Source organism: Solanum verrucosum, unplaced genomic scaffold (genome assembly GCF_900185275.1).
Source record: "Solanum verrucosum unplaced genomic scaffold, falcon-dt-bn FXZP01000230.1, whole genome shotgun sequence".
NCBI classification, from domain to species: domain Eukaryota; kingdom Viridiplantae; phylum Streptophyta; class Magnoliopsida; order Solanales; family Solanaceae; genus Solanum; species Solanum verrucosum.
The window spans coordinates 1,554,613-1,571,648 of record NW_026019954.1 but is presented as its reverse complement, the minus strand read 5'-3'; the positions used below and the strand labels follow the sequence as shown (position 1 = coordinate 1,571,648).

At 34.0% G+C, this 17,036-nt stretch overlaps 1 protein-coding gene and 2 pseudogenes across 1 annotated transcript in view; all 3 read right to left on the bottom strand.

The window, feature by feature from the left end:
• The window catches only part of LOC125814193 (14-3-3 protein 7), a 330,997-nt gene that overhangs the window by 201,725 nt on the left and 112,236 nt on the right, over positions 1-17,036 (bottom strand). The window lies entirely within an intron of this gene.
• Positions 185-1,729, bottom strand: LOC125814176 (7-deoxyloganetin glucosyltransferase-like; annotated as a pseudogene).
• On the bottom strand, positions 8,663-10,190 carry LOC125814106 (7-deoxyloganetin glucosyltransferase-like; annotated as a pseudogene).

The following is a 17,036-nucleotide window of genomic DNA, read 5'->3' as shown; positions in this document are numbered from 1 at the left end:
GTATTAAAAAATCTAATGCCTAAGACATTAGTTATAGAAAATAACAAGATATTTTTATTTTTATTTTTGGATCATAGTATTTCTATTACAGTACCAAGTTAAAATATAACAGAAAATGGAAAAACAAGAATTGAAGGATCTGACAAGCTGATATCAACACAAGAAAAAATAGATAATGAACCACCTAATGTTTGAGTAGAATTTCATTGATCAACTTGTCAATGTTCACATAAGATGATCCTGTTGATTTTGCAGCAGCTTCTTCAGCCAATTTCTTCCACTCCATTGCCTTTTTCTTCATATCTTTACCTTTCTCGCCGACCATTAGATCCCTCACAAGACGTTCAACTTCATCCCTTTTCACATTATTGTCAATTTCCATTCCAATTCCCCATTGGGTGCATTTGAACCAACAGTTAGTCTGTTGTTCCGTGAAAAATGGCCAGCAGATCATTGGCACACCATTGCTGATACTTTCAAGGGTCGAATTCCATCCACTGTGAGTCAAGAACCCTCCAATAGCAGGGTGGCTAAGGACTTGTTCTTGTGCGCACCAACTTGTTAACATCCCTCTTTCTTTTGTTTCTTCCATGAATTCGGATGGCAGAGTTGCTTTTTCCCCTGATACAGTATCAGGCCTTATGATCCACAAAAAATCCATCTGACTATTGGCAAGTCCCCATGCGAATTCAGTAAGTTGGTTCGCGGTCATGACAGTGATGCTCCCAAAATTAACATAAACAACAGAATTTGGTTTCTTGGAATCAAGCCATTCTACGGTTTTTGGTTCCTCTTTCCAAAGATTGGATCCCAAGCACTCCAAATTCCTGTCCTCAATATGTTTTAAGAGAAAATGCAAGGGTCCAATTGTGTAGACTGGAGATAGAAGGGCCTGAAGTGTTTCAAGAACTTCCTTCTCTAATGGATCAAATGTATTGATAACAATAGCAGAAGCTAATTTGCTTCTATCTGTTTCTTGGATGAGGTAGTTGAACAAAAAATCATCTGGATTTGTACTTCTCAATAAAGTGGGTAAATCCCTCAGACGTATGCCTTTCATGCCCGGTATCCAATCCAAAGCCGTCTCCAAATACCCATTTGTTAAGTCACTTGCATCTACAATTTCCCCAAGAACAAAGGTTAAAACACAAATATATATAAAAATGGGCCATTTTAAAACAGGACAAATCAAACAGAGTATACCTTTAAGTGGAAAGTATCCTTTTTCAGCAAGGTCGCGGTAATGCATGTAACCTAATAAACCACAAGCACTTGGAGTCCAAAAGAAAATTTCAGGGATGCCCAATTCTTGAGCAGCAGCTAGAGTGAAGCTCATACATCCATCAGAAACGATGCACGAGACAGGTGGCACATTGGATGAACAAGTATTATTGAGCTTTGCAAGCAATTCCTTGAAAGGACCTAAACAAGTATTGGTAGTGGATTTACCAAGAGAAACAATATCTTGAGTTGAATCGGCATCAGATGGTGGAAGGCCATCAGGAATGGTCTCAAATCAAAAAGATGGAAAGCCTTTGAGGGAATCAGGGCCCCGAGACTTAAGTAGACGCCTATGATTGTATTCAGTGTGGACAAAAGTGATGTGAAAGCCTTTGTGATTGAAGATTTTGGCTAATTTTAACATTGGATTAATGTGACCTTGGGCTGGGTATGGGATGCAAACTGCATGAGGCTTGTCAAGTTCATGCATGCTTCTAATGGAATCCATTTCTAAAGGGGAAAGGATATTTTGGTCTGGTTAAGAATGTGCAAGTATTTATAGAGAAAAATAGTGAGATGAACTTGTAAGTTTTGAAAGTTAATGATTAACAAAATGAAGAGTTAATATCTTAAAAGGTCACTCAATTATGAGAATTTATGTGGTAAAGTCATTAAACTTTATTTTGTATCAATAAAATCACTCAACTATGTGAATTTATGTTGTAAAATCATTAAACTTTATCTTGTATCAATAAAATCACTCAACTTATGATTTTTTTTCTTCCAAAATCACTCAACCAAATCAAATAAACAAAATTAAAGAAAACTAATTTCTTTTATCCCATCCACACACTCCCAAATTAAAATAATGTATTTAAGTAGATCAGTAATATTGTATTTAGGTAGATCGGTAAGTAAATATTTTCAGCTAGCATTTTAGCGTGAGATCTGCCATTTTTAGCTCTTTTCTATGATTAATAATTGTAGTTAAATGATACTTACAAATTTATTTTTGAAACACGTATCAATTATCATACCGTATATACCAAATGCGTGTGCAATATTTATTTCTTTTTCGTTGACTTTAAATTTGTTTTATCAATAAGTTATTTATTTGATATCATATTTTAGAATATTTTGACTTTACTGTGATATTTTTTGCCAGGCCAACTTTTTCTTATTACTTTAGTAACAGTAATTTTTCTCTTATTTATAACATTAATAACATTTTCAGAGTTCAATTTCTTGCTAAAATGCGCGTTAAAAATATTTAATCATCTATTTGAATTCGTTATTTAATTTGTCAGTGGATTGGTATAAAAATGAATTTTGTGTATCTGTGGGATCCGTGTATAATATAAAAAGTTAATTATTTTGTCGTGTTAAATTTTTTTAAGTTAAATTAGGGCGAGTGATTTTGTAAGATAAAAGCTCTAAGTTGAATGATTTTGTAAGATAAAAACTCTAACTTGAGTGACTTTACTGATAAAAAATAAAGTTTAATGATTTTACTACATAAATTTTTATAGTTGAGTGACCTTTTGAGATATTAACTCCAAAATGAAGCATGAAATAGTAGAAAATGTCGTAAATGGTCTCTTATTTTTAGGAGTAGATTTGAAATGGTCCCTTAAATATACACTTACTTATCAATTTAGTCCTTTAACTATTTTAAAAACATCAGGTTTGGTCTCTGACTCTTTGCCCAATTTTTATACAAATAGCTTAGACATATCAAGGCAGCACTAGGACTGGTTTTGCTTATGAGTTCTAAGAAACAGGCCCAACTCACTGATTTCTGTGATGCAGACTGGGCTGCGTGCCCCAATACCACGAGGTCAGTCACTGGGTACTTATTGAAGTTTGGAAAGTCACTAATATCTTGGAAATCAAAAAAGCAAAGCTCCGGGAAGATCTCAGCATGAATGTTTTCAGTACATCTAGCTTGAGGGCAGATATTGGAGATAAAGGTTCAAGTAGTTAGTTTGTTAGTTGGTTCAAGAAGTTAGTTAGGCATCAATTAATTAATTGTAAAAGTTTGTTTATCAGTAGGAGTGGCAAATGGTTGGATTGGATCGGATTTGGATCGATTGAATATGGATTGAGCAAAAATGGTTTGGATTACAATCCACCCAAATAAAATATGGGTTAATATGGATTTGGTCAAATATGGTTTGGGTAAAATGGTTCTAACTCATTTTTAAAAATCTGTTTTTCAAAAAAAAAAATTACCTCCCACCCCCACCTTCCACCAACCTATCCCTAATTTTTTTTTGTTTTCCAAAAACAAAAAAAAAAATCTGTTTTTCAAAAAAAATAAAAATAATCTACACCCTCCCACCTTCCACCAATCGACCCCTAAATTTTTTTTGTTTTCAAAAACAAAAAAAAAATTTACCTCCTCCCCCGGGCACCCCCCACACCTTCCACCAACCTACCCCTAATTTTTTTTGTTTTCCAAAAACAAAAACAAATCAGTTTTTTCAAAAATAAAATAAAATTACCCCCTCCCCCGAGAACCCCCCCCCCCCCCCCACCTTCCACCAACCACCTCCTAATTTTTTTTTGTTTTCCAAAAACAAAAGAAAAACTGTTTTTTCAAAAAAAAAAAAAAAATTACCCCCTCCCCCAGGCACCCCCACCCTCCAGGGTGCCCCCCTTCCAGCAGCCTACCCCTAAATAGTTTTTGTTTTCCAAAAACAAAAAAAAAAAACTGTTTTTTCAATTAAGTTTAAAAATTAATATTAATTTTTTTTATTTTTTAGCACAATTAAGAATTTTGAGTGGAAGTGAAAAACTAACTGATCTATTATGGGTCAATATGGACACCCATATTTAATCCATTTTGACCATATTTGTAGAGACTTTTAAAAGGGAAAATCACATAAATCACATACTTTTAAGGTAAAATTACAATTTATCCCTTAAAAGTTTATAATTACAGAAATCCTTCAAACGGATACAATAATATAAGCGTTGATACATTAATCTAATGCGCGAGATACATTAATCGTTAAGTAAGATACATTACATTTTATACATGATATACTAATCTGATGTACATTTTATACATGATACACTAATCTGATGCGCGAGATACACTAATCTGATGCGCGAAATGAGGAATTTTGGATATTTGTAAAACTTATAGGGGATAATGGTAATAAGTAAATTAAAAGGTGAGATTTTTGTATTTTTTCCTTAAATCTATGTGATTCGTAAAATTTATACATTAAAATATGAATGATTCATGTCATTAAATATAGACAAAATGGACTCATTTCATTAATATGGGCTGAAATTGCCACCCCCTACTTATCAGTTAATTACGAGCTGATTAGTTAGTTGTTAGCATTTGTTGATTTGTATAAATAGGAGGTCCCCTGACTCATTGTATAATATGCTTGAGTAATAAAAAATCGAAATTTCCAAATTCCTTACTCAATTTCAACAGTACTATTAGCTGAAGTCAAATTGTTGATGCTAAGTAGGCGTTAAGATATGGGATCCAAATTTTAAGCTTAATTTCAAATCATAGTTTTAATTTTTTTTAATATATAACTTTACTCATAAGTTTATATTTAGGAAAAGACCCAAACATATTCATGCTCGACATGAAAAATTTGTTCACATGTATGTGAAAATATTATATTAAAAAATAACTAGTTACTACTATTATTGACTGATAAATCTTTGTAAGAGATGATAATTCCAAATTAGTCGTTGAATTAAAGAAGGCCAAAAAATTTCAAGGATGAGAATGATCAAATATACTGTTGAATTTTTCTAGAAAGGCCAAATATACCCTTGTATGGAAATTATTTTAATAAAAAATTAATTTTTTTACTTTCGTTAGCCGAAAATGGTAAAATTGGGTTATTTGTGCAACAGTAAGAGTATATGTGTGCCACTTTAAAAAAGAATGTATATCATTTCTAAATCACAAAATTAAGAGGCGTATATAATATGCAATTTAGGCAATTAATATCATATTTTTTGTCCGATCACCTCTTATGGGATATTAAATTCACTTTGACAAAAATAAGAAGGTAAAGAATTACTCATAAAGAGGTAAAAGATTTACTTAGAATATGTAACCGAGTTTTCAGGAAAAGTTTTGGGGAAAACTTATGTATCTTCCCATCATTATTAGATCATATCATGAAAGTTCAAAAAAATTTGGACAAGGACGGACCCATATAGGATATTTCTTGTGCTCGAGCACCCATTAATCTCGTATTGAAACTGTATATATTTAGATAGAAATTTGAAAAAATGGTATAAAATTTAAGGACGGACCCATATAGGATATTTCTTGTGCTCGAGCACCCATTAATCTCGTATTGAAACTGTATATATTTAGATAGAAATTTGAAAAAATGGTATAAAATTTAAGAGTGAGCGTTCAAATAATAAATAGACTGGTGCAGTGGTTGTCTGATTGTGTTTGTTATATCTCAAGATGATTCCCACTAGTTTTTCTTGAAAAAGTTTTTCGTTATTCAAAAAATTTTTTTTGTAGCTTTTCGTATTAAGTTTTCTTCAATTGTATTTAAATATGATTCTCTTTTTTATGACAAGTCATAAGACTGCTTACATATATTTTGTGATTGGTAGCCAAGGAGCATTCATAACCTTAAAATCCTGAATCCGTCAGTTCACCACTGACTTTGGAGTATTTGAAAATCACAAAGTTTTCTAGAGTCAATGGCCATATATTGCCCATAAACCATTTGTCTTTTTAGTTTGTTTCAAAAAGAATGACTACTTTCCTTTTTTGGCAATACTTTAACATTAAACTTTCGAGTAAATGGCACAACATGACATCCTATTTTACTAATGGGATAATACATATATTGGACCTTAAACTTGGCTTCAAATTTTAACTTTGACCTCCAACTTTCAAAGTGCACAAATAGACACTTTAACTATCCAACCTTTTAATAAATAAACATGCGTGTCTTACCTGGCAAAACGCGTGATGTGCACGCATTTGGCGCGAGTGAGAAGTAATTTTTGAGGCACACAACAGTGAAAACAATGCTGAAATGACAACTCTACCTTTAATTAATTTTATTTTTTTTTAGTTCTAAAATGGAGGTGTAAAGTGTTTAATTAGTTGGCAGCCATTGAGTGGCTCAATAATACACATGGCAGCGTGTGCATTTCACGCTCTTGGCTCCAAAAATCGCGTGTTTATTTATTAAAAGGTTGGATAGTTAAAGTGCTTGTTTGTGCACTATGAAAGTTGGAGGTCAAAGTTAAAATTTGAAGCCAAGTTGAAGGTCAAATATATGTATTATGCCTTTACTAATTGGCAACATATAGCCTTCTTTTATTTTTTTGACAAAAAAAAATTAAAAAAATTAAAATTTTCAATTAGTAGCCCACGTATTGGGAAGTTCTTTTTTAATTAAATTAAATAATTTTAGAAGATGGCAACATGGTGTCCTTTTTTATTGGGAAGTGGTTTTTTTCTCCCTTTTTTTTCTCTTCTTTTTCATATACACGATTCTTTTGAATTGTGCTTTTTTTTATTGATTATGTAAAATTCTTCTTCTTCATTACTTTGAATAAAAGATGATTTACTTTCTATTTATTAGTTTTACATATTGAGTTCTATAAAAATATTCGTCCATAGTGTCTATTTTTTCTCTTTCGCTTTTAAATTTTTGATGGTTTGTTGATGTCTACCCGTCAATTTCTCTAACTATTAGCCTATGTTTGACCCCCTCTTGTATTGTCGTTCAATTTTTTTTGGAGTTTTAATTTTTGAAATTGAAGGTTTTTTTTTTCACCCTCCCTAGGAGCTTCCACCCCGTTTGCTCCCTTGGTGACTCGAACTCGCAATCTTTGGGTTGGAAGTGAGGGGTGTTTACCATCCGAGCAACTCCCTCTCATCAAAATTGAATGTTATATCTAATTTAGGCAAAAAGTTATGCAATAGTAATTGATTGTAGGTATTAATTGTCATGTTTAAGAAAGTTATCCCTAGGATTATTCATAAAAAAGGGGATTCTGATTCTAATTTTGTGGATTCTCCATCCATAACTCTAAATTTTAGCCATGCAAATTCTTCTGGTTATTGAAAATATTTTTTAAAACCAAACTTAAATTTTTTTTGGAGGGGGTGGGGTGGGGTGAAAAAATAAAAAATTGGAGGGGGGGTAGGGTCGCAGGTAGGGGAGTGAGGGTGGGGTGGAAAAATAAAAATTTGAAATTGAAAATATTTTTTAAAAACAAACTTTGTTTTGGAGGGGGGTGGGGACTGATGTGAGGGGGGGGGGGGTGATCGCGAGTTGTGGTGAAAAAATAAAAATTTAAAATTTAAAATATTTTTTAAAAACAAACTTTTAAAAAAAAAATTGGAGGTGGGGGGTGGGCTGGTAAGGGGGATGGTCGGGGGGTGGGGTCGAGGGTAGGGTTGGGGGTGGGATGAAAATAAAATTTTGAAATTAGAATTATTTTTAAAAAACAAACTTAATTTTTTTTTTATTTTTTTTTGGGGGGGGGGGGGGGCGTAAAAAAAATTAAAAATTGAAGTTGAAAATATTTTTTTTTAAAAAAAGCTTTAAGTTTATTTTTTCAACAAAAAAAATTTGTAATTTAAAGTTGGAGGGAAGTTTTAGAAAATGTTTTCCTTAATTTTTGAAGGGAAGTCATTTTCCTTAAATTTAAAGAAAATGAGTTGATTTGGAAAACATTTTACCCAATCAAACGTGAGAAAATTGAAAAACATTTTCCGGAAAATATTTTCTTTCATACCAAACACACCATAAAAGTCAATATGATATCTTCATCAGAAGCAACTGCATATATTTTTCACATGTCAATAATAATTGTAAAAGTGTATATTATTGTTGTGACACTGAAAATTATGTAACCTTTACTTCAGGATCTATGGTTATCCAGAGTCTATCATGTATTAGTTATGCTTGCATTAATTATACATAGATTATTATAATGCATTATTTGGTTTGATACATTAAAAATAGTATGTATTGCATTAAGAAAATTATTTATAAAGATACCCTCCACTTTTATTATGGAAAAAATGTAATAAAGATTTTGAGGGGCAATTGGGTCTTTTATCATGTTAATGCATGCATTAAAACCATTGCATTGTTAATACCTAGAAATCCATGATATTGGCAATGCATACCTTAATACACAATAGAGTGTATATCAAACAAGATACTAGTGATTCAAAAGGCTAATAGATGCATTATTTTTGCTAATACACTCTACCAAACGGTCCCTAATAGAGTTTGAAAATTATTATATATAACTTAGGTAGCTATTACATTAGGGATACTACACACAATATATTATTTGTTACTAAAAAAAAAGGACATTTTGAGGGTGCAAGAGAGCATTTTTATTTCATTTATTTTGTACAACATAACGAGAAAAAGGAAAGCCGACCAACTATTGATTAGTACTACTTTTGCCTAGTGGTTTCGGAGGAGAGTAGAATTTCATTGATCAGCTTGTGTATGTTCAAATATGATGATCCTGTTGGTTTTTTAGCAGCTTCTTCAGCCAATCTCTTCCACTCCATTGCCTTTTTCCTCATATCTTTGCCTTTCTCACCAACCATCAACTCTCTCACAAGACTTTCAACTTCATCCCTTTTTACATTATTATCAATTTCCATTCTGATTCCCCATTGGGTGCATTTGAACAAACAATTAGTCTGTTGTTCTGCGAAAAAGGGCCAACACATCATTGGCACCCCATTGCTGATACTTTCAAGGGTCGAATTCCATCCACTGTGAGTCAAAAAACCTCCAATAGCAAGGTGGCTAAGGACTTGTTCTTGTGCGCACCAACTTATCAACATCCCTCTTTCTTTTGTTTCTTCCATGAATTCAGATGGCAGAGTTGCTTTTTCCCCTGATACACAATATCAGGCATTATGATCCACAAAAACTCCATCTGACTATTGGCAAGTTCCCATGCGAATTCAATAAGTTGGTTCGCAGTCATGACAGTGATGCTCCTAAAATTGACATAAACAACAGAATTTGGTTTCTTGGAATCAAGCCATTCTACGCTTTTTGAATCCTCTTTCCAAAGATTGGATCCCAAGCACTCCAAATTCTGGTCCTCAATATGTTTTAAAAGAAAATGCAAGGGTCCAATTGTGTAGACCGGAGGTAGAAGGGCCTGAAGTGATTCAAGAACTTCCTTCTCTAATGGATCAAATGTATTGATAACAATAGCAGAAGCTAATTTGCTTCTATCTGTTTCTTGGATGAAGTAGTTGAACAAAAAATCATCTCGATTTGTAATTTCTCAAGAAAGTTGGTAAATCCCTCAGACGTATGCCTTTCATGCTCGGTATCCAATCCAAAGTTGTCTCCAAATGCCCGTTTGTTAAGTCACTTGCATCTACGATCTCCCCAAAAACATAAAAGAACACAAGTTAAAACACACACACTAATTGAAAAGGGCCATTATAAAACAGGACAAATTAAACAGAGTATACCTTTAAGTGGAAAGTATCCTTTTTCAGCAAGGTCGCGGTAATGCATATAACCTAATAAACCACAAGCACTTGGAGTCCAAAAGAAAACTTGAGCAGCAACTAGAGTGAAGCTCATAAATCCATCAGAAACGATGCACGAGACAGGTGGCACATTGGATGAACACGTATTATTGAGCTTTGCAAGCAATTCCTTGAAAGGACCTAAGCAAGTATTGGTAGTGGATTCACCTAGAGAAGCAATATCTTGAGTTGAATCGGCATCAGATGGTGGAAGGCCATCAGGAATCAGGGAATCAGGGACACGAGACTTAAGTAGACGTCTATGATTGAATTCAGTGTTGACAAAGGTGATGTGAAAACCGTTGTGATTGAGGATTTTGGCTAATTTTAACATTGGATTAATGAGGCCTTGGGCAGGGTATGGTATGCAAACTGCATGAGGCTTGTCAAGTTCATGTGTGCTTCTAGTGGAATCCATATCTAAAGGGGAAAGCATATTGGTCTGATCTTGTCTAGTGGAAGAATGTGCAAGTATTTATAGAGAAAAATAGTGAGATGAACTTGTAAGTTTTGAAAGTTAAGCGATTAACAAAATGAAGATGAAGTAGCAGAAAATGTCATAAATGGTACCTTACCTACAGGTAGGGGTGTGCATCAGTCGGTTCGGTTCAATTTTATGTATTATTGGTTCGGTTTATCGGTTTTCGATTTTTAAATATGTTAAAGCAATAACCAAATCAATAAGATATTTTTTATTGGCTTTGGTCCTTAACAATTCGGTTTTCGATTTAACCAATAAGAAAATACTTATAAAACAAATATATGACTTTTCTAATAAATTTGATGCAAAAACACAATAATGTAACTTTACAAATGCTCAAAAAATAGAAACAATAATAACAAACGTGAAAAAACTATACAAGCGTAACACAAAGAGAAATTAAGAGGAATGAGATTCTTACTTTAGATTTTAGCGTTATTTATAATGTGAAATTGTGAACTCAAAGTCATTGTGAAGTGTGAATTGAAGGCTAAAGGACAAAGATAGTAACTACTAAGGTATTGAGATTAATATATAATATTTATGTACAAGTAAAAGTAGTAAATTACTAGTCTTAATGGGTTATCGATTTACCCAATAACCCAATATTAAAAATTAATACCGAACCGATAACCCAATATCTTTTTTAAAAAACCGTTAACTCAATAACCCAATAACAATAAACCAATAACATTTTATCGGTTCGGTTTTTGGACACCCCTACCTGCGGGAGTAGATCTGAAATAGTCTCTTAAATATACACTTACTTATCGATTTAGTCTTTAACTATTCAAAAAACTTCAGGTTTGACCTCTGACTCTTTGCCCAATTTTTATATAGAAATAGCTTAGTTTTTTATTAACGAATCCAATGCACTCGTGGAATTAAATATTTCACCCATTTTTTCAATTATTTCTCTCTTCCCGTTACTTTTTCTTCAAATTACTCTTATGAAAAGAATCATAATATCAACTATTCAAAATAAAATTAATGAGAAAATAAGATACTAGTCCTAATTTTATTCAATGGAGGATAAAAGGAAGCATTTTATTCGGCGCGAATTTTTTTCATACAAAAGAAAAATAAGAGATATGATTTTATTACTCAAATTCATCTAGGTAAAATAAAATGTACACAATAATAAAGTGGATCTATTTCAAAATAACAAAAATCTTTAAAAGAAGAAAGTTGCAAATCTGTTATTATATAAATTTCAACTTCTAAAAAATTAAACATACATACACGTTAATTTACTGTCTTCACTCCCCAAAACGTCACACACACACTTTATTTCAATGTATCACACTTGTATCTTATGAGATACACTTGTATGATCACTAGAAATCACAAAAAAAACGTGTGTTTCCCTGTATGAGACTTGTATTTCATGAAATACCCAGTTTGTACACGTACAACAAATACACTTTCGTTAAATTATTGCCCAATTAGGTCGGAGAAGAGAAAGAAATCGATGGCAAACAGATCTCGCGTGTATGTATTGATCTGTGTTCATAATGCTGAATTGTATGATTCATTATGAACCTCCCGTGCTGCTTGCAATGTTCCGTAGGGATGAGGTTTCGATGAATCTTGCTCTTACATGTCAAGGAAAATTTTCCCTTCAAATATTGACACAGATTTACCCAATGGACGCTATCTCCTACTTCTCTTGATATATGTATATATTTTAGACTATATATCTCTAATATTTGAGTAATTCAAAAGCTGTACAAGTTGGAAAATTTGCAAGGGACCAAAAGATTTTGATGTAGTAGTAAATGTTGGGAAAATGCGGACTAACACAAAAATATATATGGTCAAATGATAGAAATAAAATGGGAAAATAATGACACCAAGAATTTTACGTGGAAACACTTCTAAATAATGGAAAAACCACGGGCCAAGAGGAGCAACTGATATCACTATAGTAAGAAATTTTACATCGTGTAGTCACAAATACAATACTCAAACTGACTACTACACACTCAAAAGGAATAACACTCTTTTGATTTTTCACCTTACTAAAAATATCGCTCACACTCTATTTTTCTTCACAAACTATTTTCTTGTATAGTCTATGAAAACCTCACAACTCTCTATAGTTTTCTTTCTCTATGAATTAGTATCTTACAAATGAGCTAATAATCTCCTTTTATAGAAGAAATTTGCAACAGCAAATTTCAACACCATACACAATATGTCAAAGTTGCGCCACCGAAAGTTTATAATTATTGTGTTTCTCAACATTTGCTACCACTGCAATTTGCCAACCATTGACAATTGCATGCAACATTTGTTGAAGTCAATAATGGAACAATGGGGTTGGACCCCACAAATCTCCCCCTCCAGTCATTCACTGGAAGGAGGTATCTTCATCTTCTTTAAAGAGAGCTCATACCCACAAATTCTTTGCATAACTCGAACTTGTCTTTCGGTATCGTCTTGGTCAGCATATCTGTAGGATTTTCACTTGTGTGGATCTTTTTTATGTGAAATGATTCACTCTCCACTTCCTCATGAATCCAATGATATCTAACGTCGATGTGTTTTGTTCTTGCATGGTACATAGAGTTTTTGCTCAAGTCTATTGCACTCTGGCTGTCACAATAGACAATATACTCCATCGATGCAAACCAAGCTCTTGAAGAAATCGCTTTAGCCATATCATCTCTTTGCCGGCCCCAGTAGCCGCAATATACTCAGCTTCAGTTGTAGATAGTGCAACACATTTCTGCAACTTTGACTGCCATGATATAGCTCCCCCTGAAAAAGTAAGCAGATATCCAGTAGTGGATTTTCTATTATCAAGGTCACCTGTCATATCAGCATCTGTATAGCCCTTCAAGATTGGATTTGATGCTCCAAAACACAAGCATTCATCTGAGCTTCCTATAAGATACCTGAGTATCCACTTCACAGCTTCCCAATGCTCTTTTCTCGGATTGTCGAGAAATCTGCTGACAACACCAACTGCGTGAGCAATATCAGGTCTAGTGCTTACCATTGTATGCATTAGACTTTCGACGACGGAGGAATATGGAACTTTGGCCATGCTCTCTTTTTCCTCTCTAGCTGTAGGACACATCTTCTTGGTCAACTTCATATGACCAACAAGAGGTGTGCTAACAAGCTTAACATTCTTCATATTGAAACGCTCTAGTACACGTTCAATGTACTTCTTCTGTGACAAATAAATCTTCCTTTCATCTCTGAGACGAGTAATTCTCATGCCCAAAATTTGTTTGGCATGACCCAAGTCTTTCATAGCAAAAAACTTACACAACTCTTTCTTCAACTCATCAATCTTAGAAGTATTCTTGCCCACAATCAACATATCATCCACATACAGCAAAAGGATGATAAAATCATTGTCAGAAATTTTTTGTACAAATACACAATGATCTGAACAAGTTTTCTTATAGCCTTGCTCCCCCATAACAGATTCAAACTTCTTATACCACTGTCTAGGAGCTTGTTTTAAGACATAAAGACTCTTTTTGAGTTTGCACACAAAATTTTCTTTACCTTCTACTTTGAAGCCTTCTGGTTGTTCCATATAAATTTCTTCTTCTAGGTCACCGTGAAGGAAAGCCGTCTTCACATCCATCTGCTCAATCTCTAAATTAAGACTAGCAGTCAAACCCAGAACTGTACGAATCGAGGACATTTTGACAACATGAGAAAATATTTCGTCAAAGTCAATACCCTTCCTTTGACCAAATCCCTTAACAACCAATCTAGTTTTGTACTTGAGCTTCAGGTTGTGTTCTACAACTTTAACTTTGAACACCCACTTGTTCTTCAAAGCTCTCATGTCCTTGGGAAATTTTACCAACTCATAAGTGTAGTTCTCATGCAGAGACTTCATCTTATCTTGCATGGCTTCTATCCATTGATCCTTGTGCTCATCTTCCATGGCCTCATCATAGCATTCAGGTTCTCCCTCATCAGTGAGTAATACATACTCATTGGGTGAATAACGAGAGGAAGGAACCCGTTGTCTTATGGACCTCCTAAGCAGAATATTTGATTCGTCCACAACTTTATGAGCATGAGGATTATCAATAACAATATCATTGTTATTATCAACATCAACATATTGATTCGATACATGATTATGGGCGTCACCATGATCATCAAGCCCAACAACATCATGCATACTTGTGTGAGGAACTTCATCTAGATGAGCTATGCCATCAAAACTTGAAAATTCTAGCTTCTTTGCTTTGTCAATATCTTCAATTGTTTGATTCTTGATGAAAATAATATCACGGCTTCTCACGAGTTTCTTCTCAATTGGATCATATAACTTGTAACCAAATTCATCAAGGCCATATCTAATGAAGATGCATTGCCTTGTCTTGGCATCTAACTTTGACCTCTCATCTTTCGGCACATATACAAAAACTTTGCAACCAAATACTCTCAAATGATCATAGGAAACATCCTTTATATACCAAACACTATTTGGTACATCACTTTTCAAAGCAACAGCAGGAGATATATTAATAATATGTGCAGCGGTCAATAAAGCCTCACCCCAAAATGAGTTCGGCAGCTTTGCTTCAGAAAGCAAACATCTAACTCTTTCCATCAAGGTCCTATTCATCCTCTCAGCCAAACCATTAAGCTGAGGAGTTTTAGGAGAAGTCTTCTGGTGTCTAATACCTTGATGCTTGCAATATTCGTCAAATGGTCCATAATATTCACCACCATTATCAATACGAATACATTTCAGTTTCTTTCCAGTTTCTCATTCAACTGAAGCCTGAAACTGCTTGAAGACACCAAATACTTGGTCTTTAGTCTTCAAGACACAAACCCAAAGTTTTCTCGAGCGGTCGTCAATAAAAGTGACAAAGTAAATTGCACCACTTAATGTCCTTGTCTTCATTGGACCACATAAATCAGAGTGCACCAATTCAACCAACTCTGTCTTTCTTGAATGAGGGTAGGACTTAAAGAAAACTCTATTTTGTTTAGCATCCAAGCAGTGCTCACACTTTTCTAATTTAGGATTTTTGAAAATTGACAGTAATTTCTTCTTGGCTAAAACATTAAGTCCTTTCTCGCTAATATGGCTAAGCCTCTTGTGTCATAACACTGAAGAGTTATCGCTCTCAATCGCAGTTACCATATCAACACAAGCAGAGGTCGTAGTCCAGTATAGACCACGACATTTGTTACCACGAGCCACAACCAAGGAACCCTTAATGAGTTAAAATTTTCCATCGCCGTTGGTACTAACATATCCTCCATCATCCAAAACACCAACAGAAATCAGGTGCAGACGAACATCAGGAGCATGTTTCACTTTGTTTAAAAATAGTTTAGGTCCAACACTAGTTTCCAAACAAATTATACCAATACCAACCACCCAAGAAACAGCCTCATTACCCATACTCAAGGTTCCAAAATCACCAGGAGTATAGGACGATAAAAAGCCTTCTTTGATGTCACGTGCGATGCGGCACCAGTGTCCACAACCCAACTTGACTCATCACAAGCAATATTTATCATATCTGCATCAACGACGGTAATAAGATCTTCGATGGTGACGGTGGCAAGGCAATTTTCATTGCCATCTTCTTTAGTTTCCTCTTTATTTTTGTTCTCCCTCTTCAATTTCCTATAGAACTTCTTTGTGTGCTCTTTCATGCCACAATGATAGCACTCAATATCCTTAAGTCTGCCACTGGATTTGCTCCTATTTGGTTCTCTATTTTGAGAACCATGAGTTTTGTTTCTCCCCCTGGAGCCAGTTATCAAGACATTCGACGAAGAAGAACCTTGAGATTTTCTTCTCATCTCTTCGTTCAAGACACTACTCTTGGCAGAATCCATTGAGATCACACTATCCAGAGCAGAATTTGATAATAAAGTTCTAAATATTTCTCAAGAGTCTGGTAGGGATCTAAGTAGAAGCAAGTCTTGAATTTCTTCATCAAATTTAATGCCCATAGCAGATAACTGGTTCATGATCCCCTGAAAATTATTCAGATTGTCTGTTATCAGAGAACCATCATGATACTTTAAACTCAACATCTGCTTTATTAAGAACATTTTATTATTGCCAGTTTTCCGAGCATACAAACTTTCAAGATGCTCACATAGGGTTCGACCATGTGTTTCCCCAGAAATATGGTTCAACACATTATGGTCAACACATTGCCTAATGAATCCACACACCTGTCTATGCAACAGATTCCACTCTTCATCTGTTTTATTATCAGGTTTTACAGTGATAATAGTGGTTGATAAAATTCTTGACACAAAGCAGATTTTTCATTTTCCCCTTTCAAATGGCATAATTAACACCATTTAAAGTAACTATTCTACTTGTATTAATTTTCATCGTTTCCCCCAAAAAAATATAGTTATTGCAAACCAAAGTAAATCTTTTCTGATGTGGAAGTTCAGAATGTGCTGCAACCACAGAGCTTACTCAGATAAAACATTGGCTCTGATACTAGTTCGTTGGGTAAACGCGGACTAACACAAAAATATATATGGTCAAATGATAGAAATAAAATGGAAAAATAATGATACCAAGAATTTTACATGAAAATCCTTCTAAATAAGGGAAAAACCACGGGCCAAGAGGAGCAACTAATATCACTATAGTAAGGAATTTTACACCGTGTAGTCACGAATACAATACTCAAACTGACTACTACACACTCAAAAGGAATAACACTCTTTTGATTTTCCACCTTACTAAATATATCGCTCACACTCTATTTTTCTTCACAGATTATTTTCTTGTATAGTCTATGGAAACCT